The sequence below is a fragment of the Oryctolagus cuniculus genome, chromosome 8 (assembly GCF_051225735.1).
Source record: "Oryctolagus cuniculus isolate XC-2025 breed Fujian yellow rabbit chromosome 8, ASM5122573v1, whole genome shotgun sequence".
Lineage (NCBI taxonomy): Eukaryota > Metazoa > Chordata > Mammalia > Lagomorpha > Leporidae > Oryctolagus > Oryctolagus cuniculus.
In genome coordinates, this window is record NC_142874.1 from 10,250,348 (window position 1) to 10,267,444 (window position 17,097).

General features: G+C 42.8%; 1 protein-coding gene and 1 pseudogene across 2 annotated transcripts in view; one reads left to right on the plus strand and one right to left on the minus strand.

The window, feature by feature from the left end:
• The window catches only part of NPY5R (neuropeptide Y receptor Y5), a 172,421-nt gene that overhangs the window by 50,094 nt on the left and 105,230 nt on the right, over window positions 1-17,097 (plus strand). The window lies entirely within an intron of this gene.
• On the minus strand, window positions 3,008-3,629 carry LOC100341982 (COP9 signalosome complex subunit 8 pseudogene; annotated as a pseudogene).

The window sequence follows — 17,097 nt, forward strand, 5'->3', positions numbered from 1 at the left end:
CATTTTTAGCAGAGGGGGATAAGTATAACTGGTTTGTTGCCTATGACTTGACTGTATACATACACTGTGCGACACTGAAGGGAAAGAAGGAAGAACAGAGCCTTCTGCCTCCTGGCCACAGTGTGTGAACACTGCAGGAGCTCTACCACTACATGTCACAGTGTTATTTAGTGATCATGGGCTGAATTAATCAGCATTGATGGATGAGACTGACAAGGATTCAAAACATGATCGATTTGGCATTAAGAGAATTCCAAAGGAACATTGGCATGACACCTGCTACGCCTTTCCAGGGACATAGTCAGGAGATAGTTGGACAACCCACACCACCCACAGTTCCCAGGTGGCTGAAAAAGAAATGGGTCATTACTGGATAGCCTTGCAGAATTTCAGGATGTTTGAAACAAACTGTCCGTGACTGTGTTTCAAGTTTAGAGACATCTAGGAGTCCATTCTTTGACATTAAAAAAAAAAAAAGAGTGTCGCTCCCCCTCTTCGTGGAGGAGCGACACTGAATCCTGCCTAGGCTTCATATCCGAGTCACGGCACCACTATGTCGCTCCCCCTCTTCGTGGAGGAACAACACAGGACCCTGGGCTGTTCTTTTGTCTTCTCGGCCCTCCCGGGGTTTGCTGCTGGTTCTTCCCGGGTTGGCTGCCGTCCCTTCCACCTCCGTGGAAGGGCGGTTCCCCCTGGCCACTTTCCCCACTTCCACAGGGGAGCGGCACACCGCCGGCCGGCTCTCTCGGGGGCTGCACAGGTGTTCCTTCAGATAGATGTTCCCCTTAGATGTTCCTGGTGCATGTTGTCTCTCTCCTCCTTTATAGTCCTCTTCCACCAATCCGTGCTCTGCTACCCACACGCCGAGCGCGCCGCTCTCCTCCAATCAGGAGCGGCTCCTGCAGCTTGTCAAGTTGGTGAGAGGCAGCTGGGTAGAAGCTGTACGCTCCTCTCCCAGCGCCACATTGTGGGAGAGCAGATGCATAGAATAAGTCTTAATTCCAGTAACAGTATAGTCCGAGTTGCTCCCCACAAAAGAGTTTAGTTAAATCATTTTCGTTGGAAGAAAGTGACCAAAATGAGGTGGAGGCAGAACAATTTCTAGTGGTTTTGCTGCTGCTACTGATGCATTATTTTCCTGTGTTCTTGGGAGAGGAAATGTTTTTATTTGGGTATTTAAAGTGACCATATTCTTGATTTACATAAGAAACTACATAATTTTATTTACACCTAAGTTCAACATAATTAGGGCTCCCATAATTAATAGAAATGTGTTGTACTTTTTGATAAAGTTAAGAGATTTCAGTCTCTTTACACATGTATTTGGTCATAGGTTGACAGTTTTTATAGGCATCACTGATTTTGATACAGAAGAATTAAGAAAATGAATTAATCTATTTAAAAATGAGTTAGACATAACTGTATGGGCAAACAGTGATCAGACTGATTTACAATGGGTAATTGCATGGTAGTCTAAAAGATGAAAAGCATGCAGCACTCACCAAAAAAAAAAAAAAAGTTTTTTATGTAGATGTAAAAGTTTCCTCTCCTCTTCAAGTGTACTCCATACTTTATAACTCACTTTTTAAAAATAACAGATTTTGGGCCGGTGCTGTGGCAGAGTGGGTTAATCCCCTGCCTGAGGTGCCGGCATCCCATATGGCATGGGTTCCTGTCCCAGCCGCTCCTCTTCTGATCCAGCTCCCTGCTTATGGCCTGGGAAAGCAGTGGAGGATGGCTCAAGTGTTTGGGCCCCTGCACCCATGTGGGAGACCCAAAGGAAGCTCCTGGCTTTGGACTGGCTCAGCTCCGGCTGTGGTGGCCATTTGGGGAGTGAGCCAGTGGATTGAAGACCTCTCTCTCTGCCTCTCCCTCTCTCTGTCTATAACTCTGCCTCTCAAATAAATAGATTAAAATCTTTAAAAATAAACAGCTTTATTGAAATAGAACTGATATACCCTAAAATTCATCTTTTCAACATTTTATACAATATTAAAATTGTGCAGTCACCATCACCACTATTTAATTTCAGAACAATTTAATCAGCCATTATTTCATCAGCCAATATTTTCTTTTTTTTTTAAAAAAAGAATTCAGTTAAATATTTGCTGAACAAATGCAGAATAATGTAACTAAGGGATGTTTCAACCTGAAGATATAGTAAATAGCTTCAAATTTTGGAGGGCTATCCCACAGAGAATGAAAGTCATGTTCAGAGATTCTCCAAGCAGCAGAACTTGAACAAAGGGATGAGCCACGAGGTTGCAGGACAGCTGTCCAGAGTACATGGCTCCTCTTAGGAGCGTCATTCCTCACGGAGCATTCTATACTTTTCCCTTCTTCTAAAGGAGGTCTGGCAACTTTGTGCTTCCCATGAACATCTTACATCACATTTTCCTGGCAAGCCCTCCACTGCCAGCAAGGGATATACTCATGCTATTGGGAAAAAATGTGATGTTATCAAGTGGGTTGACTAAGGAGACGATTTATCGTTCCTTGGCTATTTTTCTGTGTTCCACATTAGTGATTCTCAGGAGGCAGGGAGAAAAGAGAGCATATTCTCCAAAGAGGATGAGTCACAATCTCAAGCAGTCCAGGGATGCCTGTGGGGACAGTCCTGCTGAAACCCAACCCGTCCTATGACTGTCAGCCAGGGATACAGTTGGGAGTGTGCTGTGTGCTGGGCCAGGGAAAAGACCGCTGACAGCCACTGTTCTCAATGAAGCAAAAAGCTTGTGTTGAGTCACTAGGAAATAGAAACTGCATAATACTGACAGGCTCTATCCAAATTGCTAAATATTACAAAATGAGAATTGTTTCAATGACTATTCCCCATGTTTGAGGGACACGTATATATAATACACTTTATATTATACATTTATTTTCTTACATACTCAGTAAGGAATGCTGAGGTGCTTAATCTAGCCAATAAATTGAAAACAAAAAGTTTAACGTCTCTCTGTGTGTAGGTTTATAGGATTCTAAACGTGGATCTTGAACTCAGTGATCAGTTTTCCAGGAAAGCCACATCATCAGTGAGTCTGGCTAGCTGCTGCTTGTTAGGGATCAGAGGCGCCAGGGCAGCTTCTGATAAGGAAATAAATCCATTAAAGGGAACATCTAGGGCCCCTGCACCTGGCTTCCTGGGCAGCACCATCCTCCTGGCGGAGTCGGCTTGCCAGCCTTGCTCCAAGACACTTTTCACAGCCTCTTGCACAGAAGGTCAACAAAGGCTGCAGCGTCCTCAGCGATCGGTGAGGTGCACGCCTGAGAGACCAGAGCCAAGGCTCTGCTTGCATCCCCCAGTGCTTCCGTGATTGGCTTGGACCATCCTGGTCCACTGGTGAGCGCTGATGGTTTGTAGATCCCGGGGAAATTCCTCTGCCAGATTCTTTCTCCTACTGACCAAATTCCCCTGAGTTCAGAATTTGTAGATTTTCTAGCAGGTGGTATTCTTTTCCAAAGATATCTTCCATTACTCGTGTCCTCCTGGAGCAAATCTAAAGCTGGAACCTGTCGATACACTGGGGGTGCGGCAGTTCTTCCAGGAGCCTGAGCTCCTGGTTCTTACACTGACTCAGTAACTTTTTGAAGTTGAAAGCACTTCATGCTCTCACTGCCACTGGCATCTTCCTGGTCCATCTCACTGCCACACCTTGCAGACAGCCAAGCCCTGCTCATCATCAGCCAATCCTTTCTTCACACATAAGCAGCCATTCATTGTTTCCTTCTCGCAGACCTGGGAACCATGAAGCTACTCTCTGTCCCTGTGTTTGCCTCTTCTGATATTTCATAGAAACTGAACCATGTAATTTGTGGCCTTTTGTGATTTGCCTCTTTCACTTAGCATAGTGTTTTGAAAGTTCTCCCATGCTGTGGCATGTATCATTATTTCACTACCTTTTGTCATCAACTGGTTCTTTTTATTGACAGAAAATAATCAAATCCATACATATATCTTATTTGGTCTACCCATTTGTCAGCTGATGGACATGTGGGTTGTTTCCACCTTTTGGTTCTTATGCATGATCTGCTGTGAACATTACATGTAAGTTTTTGGGTGGGCATATATTTCCATTCTTTTGGCACATATCTAGGAGTGGGTGTTACTAGATCTTATGATAACTATATATTTAGCATTTTGAGAAGTCTGTAAACTATTTTCCAAAGTGGCTCCCACCAGCAATGCATGAGGGTTTCATTTTTCCTCATCCTTGTCTCAGTGCTTGTTATTATCTTTTTAATTTATCCATCAGTACTGGTAATGAAGTGGTGTTTCGTTGCTGTTTTGATTTGTATTCCCTTAATGATTAACTGAGTATCTTTTTATTTGTTTATTAGGAATTCATGTATATATATATATTTATATATAATTTCTTTCTTTCCCTTCCTTCCTTCCTTCCTCCCTCCCTCCCTCCCTCCCTTCCTTCCTTCCTTCCTTGTTTTATTTTTTATTTATTTATTTTTTTGACAGGCAGAGTGGACAGTGAGAGAGAGAGACACAGAGAAAGGTCTTCTTTTGCCATTGGTTCACCCCCCCATGGCTGCTGCGACTGGCGCGCTGCGGCCGGCGCACCGCACTGATCCAAAGCCAGGGGCCAGGTGCTTCTCCTGGTCTCCCATGGGGTGCAGGGCCCAAGCACTTGGGCCATCCTCCACTGCATTCCCGGGCCACAGCAGAGAGCTGGACTGGAAGAGGGGCAACCAAGACAGAATCTGGCGCCCCGACCGGGACTAGAACCCTTCCTTCCTTTTTGCAGAAATATGTGTTCAGGGGCAGGTTTCATGGTACAGCAGGTTAAGACACTGCTTGGGACACCTGCAAGGCATATCTGGGATCAGGTCCCACCTCTGGTTCTAATCCAGTTTCATGCTAATGCTTACCCTGGGAAGCAGTAGATGATGACTCAAGTACTTGGGTTCCTGCCACCGATGTGGGAGACCCAGATGGAGTTCCTGGCTATTGCAGGCATTTGGGGAGAGAACCAGAAAATGGAGGATCTGTGTGTGTGTGTGTGTGTGTGTGTGTCCATCCTTCTCTTTGTCAGTATATCTTTCAAATAAATAAAGAAATAAAACTTAAAAATCTAAAAGAAATTCCTGTTGAATCCCTTTGCCATTTTTTTACTTGGGTTATTTGTCTATTTATTGTTGAGTTGTACAAATTCTTTCTATATTATGGATACAAAGCTCTGTATCAGATATATGATTTGTAGATATTTTCCCTAATTCCATACTGTCTTCTCACATTCTTAATGATATCTTTTGAACAATTTGTGATCTTGATACAGTTTAATTTATCTTTTTTTATAATTTTTACTTTTAACACTATATTTAAGAAACCATTGCCTAATACAAGATAATGAAGAGTAACTGATATGCTTTGTTCTGAGAGTTTGCTAGCTTTATCTCTTACATTTAGACCTGTGATCATTTTGAGTTGATATTTGGATATGATGTGATAGGGCAGTCAGTTGTTATTCAGTTAGCCCAGTACAACCTGTTGAAAAAATTATTCTTTTCCTCATTGAATTGTATTTTCAGCCTTGAAAAAAACCAATTGGCCTGTAAATTTTAGAGATTATTCCTATATACTTACTGCTATTCTATTAATCTATAGGTTTAACCTTATACCAATATCGTACATCTTGCTTACTGTCTTTTTGTATTAATTTTTGAAATCTAGAAGTGCAAATCTTCCAACTTTGTTTTATTTCAAGGTTTTTTGTTGTTGTTGTTCATTCTGGGCTTGTTATGTTCATTTTTTTTCTCCTCCTTCTTTTTAAGATTTGCCTATTTATTTGAAAGGCAGAGTGACACACAGAGGAAAGACAGAGAAAAAGATAGTCCATCCACTGGTTCACTCCGCAAATGACCACAAAGTCTAGGGCTGGGTCAGGTGGAAGCCCTGAACATGGAACGCCATCCAGGTCTTCCATGCGGGTGACAAGGACCTACTACTTGGGTCATTCTCTGCTGCCTTCCCAGGCACATTAGGAAGAAGCTGTATCGGAAGTAGAGCAGCCAGAACTCAAACCTCTGTCCCATATGGGATGATGGTGTCAAAGGTGACAGCTTAACCCACTGAGCCACAACGCTGGCCCCTGTATGTATTTTAGGGTCAGTTTTTCAGTATCTACAGAAGAGCAACAGAGATTTTTCATAGGGATTACATTGAATCTGTCAGTTTGAGGAGTATGGTCATCTTAATAATGTTAACTCTTCTGCTCCATGATCATGGAATGCCTTTCTATTTATGTAAGTCTTCTTTAATTTCTTTCAACAGTATTTTATAAGTTTCTTTTTTTAAATAAAGCTTATATTTAATAAATACAAATTTCATACGTACAGCTTTTTGAGTATAGCAGTTCTTCTCTCTATACCCACCCTCCCACCCCAACTCCCATCCCACCTCCTACTCCTTCTCCTGTACCATTCTTCATTAAGATTTATTTATAATTATCTTTATATACAGAAGATCAACTCTGTACTAAGTAAACATTTCAACAGTTTGCACCCACACAGACACACAAAGTATAAAGTACTGTTTGAAGACTAGTTTTACCATTAATTCTCATAGTATAGGTCATTAAGAACAGAGGTCCTGCATGGGGAGTAAGTGCACAATAACTGCTGTTTTTGATTTAACAATTGAAAATCTTATTTATGATGTCAGTAATCACCTGAGGCTCTTGTTATGAGCTGCCAAGGCTGTAGAAGCCTTTTGAGTCCACAAACTCCATCAGTATTTAGACAGGTCTACAACCAAAGTGGAAGTTCTCTCCTCCCTTCCGAGAAAGGAACCTTCTTCTTTGATGGCCCCTTCTTTCCTCTGGGATCTCACTCACAGAGATCCTTCAAGTAGGTCATTTTTTTTTGCCACAGTGTCTTGGCTTTCTATGCCTGAAATGCTCTCATGAGCTTTTCACCCAGATCTGAATGTCTTAAGGGCTGATTCTGAGGTCAGAGTGCTATTTAGGGCATTTGTCATTCTAGGAGTCTGCTGTGTGGCCTGCTTCCCATGTTGGATCATTCTCTCCTTTTTAATTCTATCTACTGTTATTACCAGACACTTGGTCTTATTTATGTGATCACTTTGACACTATTTTATAAGTTTCAATGTGTATGTCTTGCATTTATTTTGTCATATTTATTCCTAATCATTCTTTGTTGATATTATAAATGGAATTGTTTCATTGATTTTATTTTTGTATTGTTAATTGTCAGAGTATAGAAATGCAATTGTTTTTATACATTAATCTTATATCATGTAACATTGTTGGACACATATTAGTTTCAGGGTTTTTTTTTTTAGTGAATCCTTCAGGATTTTCTATATGAATTTAATATCATCTGCAAAGAAAGATAATTTTGCTTCTTACTTTTCAATTTAAATTTCTTCTATTTCACTTTCTTGTCTACTTGACCTCATGCACAGCCTTGAACAGAAGTGAGACTTATCTTGTTCCAAAACTTAAAATGAATAGATCCAACCCACACACAGGTAGGAAGCTGAGGGGTACTGATATGAAACTCAGCAGTCTAGCTCTGTTTGGGAATGTTAGAGCAACAGATGCAGTTTCAGAAGTTTTTACATCAAGATGTTTTTATTTTCTATGTTTCTTTTTGCTTAAAGATTTAACTCTACCTGAGAGGTAGAGTTATGGACAGAGAGAGCAAGAGACAGAGAGATAGGTCTTCCATCCACTGGTTCACTCCCCAGATGGTTATAATGGCCAGAGCTGAGATGATCAGGAGCCAGGAACTTCTTCCAGGTCTCCCATGTGAGTGCAAGGAACCAAGCACTTGGGCCATCTTTCACTGCTTTCCCAGGCCATAAACAGAGAGTTGGATCAGAAGAGGAGCAACTGGGCCACAAACTGGTGCCCATATGGGATGCAGGCACTGTGGGTGGAGGCTTAGCCCACCTCGCCATAGCATTGGCCCCTATTTTCTATATTTCAGTTGTCATTCTTCTAATGCCAGTTTTAATTACAAAAATTTACCAGGATTAAAGTCTAAAATAATGGACTATCTGGAAATGAAGTGTTCCTAACTAGTGAAGTTGTCAGTATTCATTTGCATTCACTGACAGAGATTTGAAAGTATTGTGGGTGGGGGCAAGATCTGGATTTTGTCCATAACTAGCATTCAAAGCAACACAAGTTTTGAAGGGGATCCCAGCAGTGGTTGTGTGCATGGGAGATGATGGGTTCCTGATATTGGAGTTACTGTGAGATATGACAGCATGTAGCACATTTGTCCAGTCTTTACAGGAGGCTCTGGAGTTAAATTAAGGCAGAAGAGCGAAAGCTAATTGTACAGCGCAGCTCCAGGTAGTAGTTCTACTGCATCTTTGTGCATTGTGCAGAAGAGGACTGTGCAGGAGTTGTGAGAGCTGTTTCCTTTGACTCTGCCATACATTGGCATGTCAACCAACTTGTAGACCCAAATGGACATTCAATGGAGGAGGCCCCTCTGGCAGGCATGCCTAGCCCAGTACATTGTGCAAAGACCAGCAAGCAGTCTTCTGGGTATTCAGGTGGAGATGAGGATGGGAAATGTGCAGGCAGGCAGCTGAGTGCTTAGGGATTAGAGGTTTGTGTGGGTGTCTGCCTGTTTCATGTGTAGGCTGATGAAGCTAGGACACGTAGGTTACAAGATTTAAGAACACCAATAAGCTATGAAATACCATAGCACAGTCACCCACTTGCATGTACAAATGATCTCCTGTGTAAAATGAGTGATTGCTTCCTGAAAAAACTTGGTCCTGAATATTTTATGCTGCCCTAGAGTTATTTGAAGGTACCAAATGAAGGCGGGATTGTGTTGCAGTGTGTTCAGCAGCCTCTTGCAATGCAGAAGGTGGCATCCTATATTGAGGTACCAGCTGAAGGCCCTGCTCCTCTCCCTCCACTTCAGATTCCAGTGCATTCCAGGAGTCAGTGGATGATGGCTCAAGTATTTGAGTCCCTTCCACCCATCTGGGAGACCAGGATGGAATTCCTGGCTGCTGATGTCAGCTAAGCTCAGACCTGTCTATTGCAGCCATTTAAGGAGAAAACTAGTGGATGAGGGGCCAGCACAGTGGCTCAGCAGGTTAAACCCCTTGCCTAAGGCGCCGGCATCCCGTATGGGCACCGGTTCTAGTCTCGGCTGCTCCTCTTACGATCCAGCTCTCTGCTGTGGCCTGGGAAAGCAGTGAAAGATGGCCCAAGTACTTGGGCCCCTGCATGCACATGGAAGACTCAGAAGAAGCTCCTGGCTCCTGACTTGGGATCGGCTCAGCTCCAGCTGTTGCGGCCATCTGGGGAGTGAACTAGTAGATGGTTCTCTCTCTGTCTTCTCTCTCTGTCTCTACCTCTTTCTGTAACTTATCTTTCAAATAAATAAAATAAATCTTTAAAAATAAATAAATCAGTGGATGAAAGGTCTCTCCCCTACCCCTGTCGCTCTGCCTTTCAGATACGTAACCAAATATTTCTTTAAATATACCAAATAAAATCAAATAAATTATTATTGTAAACAAAACTGTTCATTAAGTCTGTCTACAGTCACTACTAATTAAATGCCTCTGGAGATGAGAGAGATAAACACAACTGAAGGCTGAATACATATGGAAATATCTCCATTAAGAAGTTTCAAACCCACTGAACCAGACTGAAACTGATGACTTGATCATGATATTTGTCAAGTTAATGTCTGAAGACTTTAGTCTGTGAAAGATAGTGAAGCAGTTATGCAAATTTATGCATAAAAATAAAATCCCATATGTGCCTAGAGGGAGAGGTTTCCAGCCAAAATGCTAATGTTATGAAATAATAATACTTAGCATTCCTACAGATCTTAATTCAAAGAGCTCAAAATGTACTACAAAAATATTATCTGCAAAATGAGAATAGATAATGCTGTTTTTCTCTTATAAATTTCAAAAGTGATTACATTTTAATTGAGCAAAAATACATAAATAATAAAGTCTTGAAAGGGAAAATATCTCAATAAAGCTTTCAGGATTTTAAAACATCTCAGATATCCAGTTGAATCAAACGCATGATGAAAATGGCATGGAAAGTTGGACACTGTAAACATTTTTTTTTTTTTTTTTTTTTTTGACAGGCAGAGTGGACAGTGAGAGAGAGAGACAGAGAGAGAAAGGTCTTCCTTTGCCGCTGGTTCACCCTCCAATGGCCGCCGCTGCAGCCGGCGCACCACGCTGATCCTGGCAGGAGCCAGGAGCCAGGTGCTTTTTCCTGGTCTCCCATGGGGTGCAGGGCCCAAGCACCTGGGCCATCCTCCACTGCACTCCCTGGCCATAGCAGAGAGCTGGCCTGGAAGAGGGGCAACCGGGACAGAATCCGGCGCCCCAACCGGGACTAGAACCCGGTGTGCCGGCGCCGCAAGGTGGAGGATTAGCCTATTGAGCCACGGCGCCGGCTCCTGTAAACATTTGAAGAATGAATCTAATCAAAAGCATCATTTTAAGTTATCAATAAACACTGAATTCTTTTAAATACTATGAGTTCTAGATTATGTGAACAAAATATGACTGCTGCCTTTAGAAGTTTAGGGACTACTGGGGGAAGTGAAACAAGTAACTAACTCTGACATTAGCCGGATGTTCCAAGCTAAACACTTCTAAAGGAGGTGCCAGGAGAAAAAAAAAATAGTTACATGAGATTGACGGGGAAGAGCAACCAAGTCAGATTTTGAAAGAGTATAGGACTTTGCAGGTCTGGAGGACTTAACTTGAGGAGTAATGAAATAACATTAAGGAAAGGGGAGACATATGAAAGAGATCAGGATCTGCCACCTCGAATACGCCACTTTGGCATAAGAATCATTTTGAACCCATGGCATTTGAGTGCCGGCAATCCCTTATCTGCCTGAAAGCAGAGGCTCCCATAAGAACCCATTTGCAGTCAATACTCTCCCCTGGGGCAACTCTAATCTCCTCCCAGATAAGAGAAGTTGGCCTGGCATCCAAACAGACACTGTCACAAGACATCCTATCTGTTCTCCTGAGGGCCCATGTATCTTTCCAAAGTCTTCTCTTTCTCCATAAATTCCCCTCTCACTCTTCCTTTACCTTACTAATTTGAGTATATAGACCCCAAATCAAATTCTAACCACTCTTCGGAGTTTCTCACGACCGGATGCCCCATTCATATGGATGCATCTACTTGTGTGGTGTCTGCCTTTGGTCAGTCTGATTGACACAGCCTCCACTGACCGAGTTGATATGGGTAGAGGAACAAGAAATCCTCCCCTGCATGGACAAATTGGGAAGTGCAGAAGGTGAAATGGTGGGAACTGGCTGAAAAGGCAGGTTGGTGTCACACAAAACAGTCGTTTTCTTTGGGGAATCACAAACTAGAGTGCTTTGAGTACGGCAGCCACAAAATTATGTGTGATGTGTCTGTTCTCATAGAGCCATTGTTAATAAGTCGGACAGGAACAGAAGCAGTTTGAAGTGGGGGAGGGGATGATTATGTTAGTTCTTGACATAAAATTGCATGCGAACTGTTAGTGCAAGATCTCAGAAGCTGTTTCCTTACGCCCTACCTAGCTCCTCTCTTTGGTTTGGTGACCCTGAGAATCCCGTATATAACCTAGTTATTTGCTATGCCCAAATGAGCAGTACTCAGTTGTATTATAAGATACTGATGTTCCAGAGTAGATGTGTAGCAGGAGGCTGGAAATGTGAATATAGACATCACAAGACAGTGGAGAGTTAGACTTAGAGATTTGAGGCTCTTTCTCATAGAATTTCTTTTTTTTTTTTAACTTTTATTTAATGAATATAAATTTCCAAAGTACAGAATATGGATTACAATGGCTTCCCCCCCATAACATCCCTCCAACCTGCAACCCTCCCCTTATCCACTCCCTCTCCCCTTCCATTCACATCAAGATTCATTTTCGATTCTCTTTATATACAGAAGATCAGTTTAGTATACATTGAGTAAAGATTTCAACAGTTTGCTCCCACACAGAAACATAAAGTGAAAAATACTGTTTGAGTACTAGTTATAGCATTAAATCTCAATGTACAGCACAATAAGGACAAAGATCGTACATGAGGAGTAAGTGCACAGTGACTCCTGTTGTTGACTTAACAAATTGACACTCTTTTTTTTTTTTTTTTTTTTTTTTTTGACAGGCAGAGTGGACAGTGAGAGAGAGAGACAGAGAGAAAGGTCTTCCTTTGCTGTTGGTTCACCCTCCAATGGCTGCCATGCCGACACTCTTGTTTATGGCATCAGTAATCACCCTAGGCTCTTGTCATGAGCTGCCAAGGCTATGGAAGCCCCCTGAGTTCACTGACTCTGATCCTATTTAGACAAGGCCATGGTCAAAGTGGAAGTTCTCTCCTCCCTTCAGAGAAAGGTACCTCCTTCTTTGATGACCCATTCTTTCCACTGGGATCTCACTCGTGGAGATCTTTCATTTAGGTTTTTTTTTTCCCCAGAGTGTCTTGGCTTTCCATGCCTGAAATACTCTCATGGGCATTTCAGCCGGATCCGCATGCCTTAAGGGCTGATTATGAGGCCAGAGTGCTGTTAGGACATTTGCCATTCTATGGGTCTGCTGTGTATCTCACTTCCCATGTTGGATCATTCTCTCCCTTTTTGATTCTATCAGCTAGTATTTGCAGACACTATTCTTGTTTATGTGATCCCTTTGGTTCTTAGTCCTATCATTACGATCAATTGTGAACAGAAATTGATCACTGGGACTAGTGAGATGGCATTGGTACATGCCACCTCGATGGGATTGAATTCGAATCCCCTGGTATGTTTCTAAGTCTACTGTTTGAGGTAAATCAGCTTGAGCATGTCCCGAATTGCACATCTCTTCCCTCTCTTATTCCCACTCTTATATTTAACAGCAATCACTTTTCAGTTAAGTTGCAGCACTTAAGGACAATTGTGTATTGATTACAGTATTCAACCAAAGGTATTAAGTAGAACAAAAAAAAAATACTAAGAGGGATAACATATTAAGCTGCTCATCAACAGTCAGGGTGAGGGCTGATCAAGTCACCGTTTCTCATAGTGTTCATTTCACTTTAACAGGTTTCCTTTTTGGTGCTCAGTTAGTTGTCACCTATCAAGGAGAACAAGTGGTATTTGTCCCTTTTGGATTCCATTGTGTTGAATGGACAGATAACAGTAAGGGATGAAAGCGAAAGGTAAATTCTACAGTGAAAGATACTTATACATGGACAATCAGAAGGCCTGATTCTAACCAGTTGAAAGTTACTTTGGCACAGAATTCCTGACCCAGGTGCTTCACTCTTTTGGTACTTTACTAGCCGGCAACGTGAAGGGATTAGCTCCTGTTGTAGTTCTTCTGAGGACTTGCATGCATTTTTCCCATTTAATTTTTACAAAAATTCCATAAGGTAGGTGCTTTTATTATTCCTACTGAATTGATGAACAAACTGAGGTTGAGGGAGCTGGCCTAAAATCATACAGCTAGTGCATGGGATAGCTGGGATGGCTGTCTATCGCCCTTACTTCTGGCACTCTCCTTTCAAACTTAAGTCCCGCTTGCCATCAGTGCCTTAGTGTGGGGAGCAACTCGGACTAGACTAAGTTACTGGAATTAAGATTTATTCTGTGTATCTGCTCTCCCACAATATGGCGCTGGGAGAGGAGGAAACAGCTTCTACGCAGCTGCCTCTTGCCAACTTGAGTGATGACCTCCAGGAGCTGATCCTGCTCCTGATTGGAGGAGAGCAGCGTACTCGGCGTGTGGGTAGCAGAGTTGGGATTGGTGGAAAAGGACTATAAAGGAGGAGAGAGACAACATGCACCAGGAACATCTATCTGAAGGAACACCTGTGCAGCCCCAGAGAGAGCCGGCCGGCGGTGTGCCGCTCCCCCGCGGAAGTGGGGAAAGTGGCAGGGGGAACCGCCCTTCCACGGAGGTGGAAGGGTTGGTAGCCAACCCGGGAAGAACCAGCAGCAAACCCGGGGAGGGCCGAGCAGACGAAAGAACAACGCAGGGTCCTGTGTCGTTCCTCCACGAAGACGGGGAGCGACACCTTAGTTCTTCCATTTTTCTGCTGGTATTTACTGTACTTATGCTTATTGCTTACACCAAGAATCAGGTGGCTTGCTTTCTTTTTCCTATGTAGAGATAGAAAACATTCCATTTGTTACACATATAAAGAACCCAAAACAAAACATTATTTCAAAAATGAATGTTTTATCTATGCATTATGGGCAGAAAAATAAATAGTAATAAAATAAGAATAGGGATATGAAGAAGAAACAAAATAGAATGAAATGATATATCAATTTTTCAATTGAAAGAGGACAAAACAGATATGGGGGAATTGGAAACTAAAACATACTTCACCTCTGCTATGTATCACTGCCTGTTGTGGCAGTGCTGGCTAGATTTCCATTTAGTACACACTGTCACTTGCCTGCTGTCACAACTCTCCTTCGAATAGAGACCCACACTGCCAGACAGTAACACTTTCAGGTACCCTGGTGGCTTTGGCATGGTTCTCTGACACAATCATTGTAAAAGGTCAAGATATACAGAGTTCCATTAAGAGCCAACAGCATTCCTGCTTAGTTGCAACTGTGAGGGAGATCATGCCTGGCAATGTGGCAGCCACCTGCGTGATGGCTTATTTCTTTCTTTTATTTATTTGAAAGAGAGAAAAAAAGCACTTCCCTCTTTTGAATGCCCAAATGCCTGCAATGGCTGAGGCTGGGCCAGACTGAAACCAGAGCCAGGAATTCAATCTGGGTCTCCCACATGGGTGGCAGGGAAATACTACTTGAACCATCACCTGCTGCCTTCTTACCCCACATGGTGGTTTAACTCTAAGAATAGAAACCAACCAGGGCCGGCGCCACGGCTCAATAGGCTAATCCTCCACCTAGCGGCGCCGACACACCAGGTTCTAGTCCCGGTCGGGGCGCCGGATTCTTTCCCGGTTGCCCCTCTTCCAGGCCAGCTCTCTGCTGTGGCCCGGGACTGCAGTGGAGTATGGCCCAAGTGCTTGGGCCCTGCATCCCATGGGAGACCAGGAGAAGCACCCGGCTCCTGCCTTTGGATCGGCGCGGTGCGCTGGCCGCAGCGCCCGGGGCCACAGCGGCCATTGGAGGGTGAACCAACGGCAAAGGAAGACCTTTCTCTCTCTCTCTCTCACTGTCCACTCTGCCTGTCAAAAAAAAAAAAAAAAAAAGGAAAAAGAAAAAAGAAACCAACCAGAAGAGAAATATAAAAAAGCCTGAGTGTTCATAACACTAAGAAGGCACTAACCTAACCAACTTGTTATCCAACCCTCCAGGCTCCTTATCTAAATTGTGAAGGCACTTCAAAAAGGTCATGGAAAATGGAATTAAAAGATAAGCTTATTTTTTTAATTCATGTGTATTTTTTAAAATTCATGTATATAGGGGTCTTCAAAAGTTCATGGAAATGTGTATTACAAAAAAGTTATTCATGGATTTCAAATGTTTCTGCAACAAAATAAGCTTACCTGTTACTTCTAGCAGTATTTTTAAGTACCCTTGTATGTATATTCACTACATTGGCATCTTTTAATTCTTTTGTTAGTGGCTGTGATTTAATGAGTGCACATCTTCACATAAAAACTACAAGGTCTGCATTCTCTAAGGAAACAGATTCAGCCAGGTGAAGGTCTGTGTCCAAAGACATCCAACTTGAAATCACTACGCATGGCCGCAAGCCCTTAACTCAAACACTCTAGAATGTAGTTCACACCATGATGCCACACTAAGAATGACAAACACATTGAGAGACACAGATATAGAAGGAGGCTCCATGGACTTGAAATAGAGAGGGATGAAGCTGTGAATCCTAGAACTTTAATAGCTATTACTAAGTATTGTTCAGCCGTTATTCAACACTATGTACATGAATAAGCGCATTTCCAGTTCTTCGTTAAAATACTATCATTGGAGTTGTTTAATAGCAGAAGGCATTCGTCACACTGTACTGTCAACTTTTCTCCAAGGAGCATTCTCCAGTCTGTGTGAAATCAGGTGAAGGGTCAGGCCTGGCCTCTGCACAGAGCTCTCCACCACTGCTAGCAAACAGGGTCAACAATGCCCTTGATTTGTACAGCACAAATTCAGGTGACAAAGTGCTGTCACCTAAACTACCTCTCTTAGTCATCCCTTAGTGGTAAGAGTGCAGAAAAAAATGAGGCACCAAAATCTTAAAGCGTAGGAGCGTGTGGTCAAGTCAGCCTTCTCACAGGACTCACTCTGTTTCAGGGTGACAAGAGTGGTAGTGCTGTTGCACCAAGGGCATGTCCAAAATGCAAAGTATTTTGAATTATGATGATCAATTACATAAGACACTGTTAAATAAGTATGTTAAAAATAAAGAATGGCGAAAAAAAAAATACAGCATGGAGGGGAAAAGAAAGAAGTCCAAGATTGTGACAAAATTTCCAAGACAATAAAGAAGAAGCAGAGAGCAGAGAGCCACCAGCTCAGAGATGTAGTCACAAATGGTGGTAGGGAAAGGTGCTTGGGGAGATGGTTAAGGTCAGGAGGAAGGTGATGAGAGACAAACCTGGATGGCCCTGAGACATGTTTCCATTCCCCTTTTGGTAATGTAGTGGAGAGATGGTTCCACTGCAGTCTGCAGACAAAGCTTTGGATGATGCGAGCATCGCTGGCGGGCAAGGTTACTCAGAGCCCTTGGTGTGCAGACCTTGGCCTCTAGTACATTCACGGCCGGTACTGTTCCAGCTGTTCCTTTGATGTATGTCTTCTGACTAGGAGAAACAAAATGTTCCAGGGATTCTTCTAGGCAACCCGTAAATGTGTAAAACGTAAGGGGTTTCTCCACAGCATATCCAGCTTTCTGCCAAGCCCACGGACCCAGGCGGGACCTTCTCTGCTTGTACTGAGCCATGCTGCTTACAGAATATACCATGGGGCAATCAGCCTTTAAAGGATTGCATTGCTGCTGCTACTTTGCTTGTAACTTTTGTCCTAGTAAACACTGCTATACGTGCACCACATGGCCCTAGTATGTGTGTATCCGTGATCCCTTTGCTTGATAGAAATAATGGCAAAGAATAAACGTTGTCCT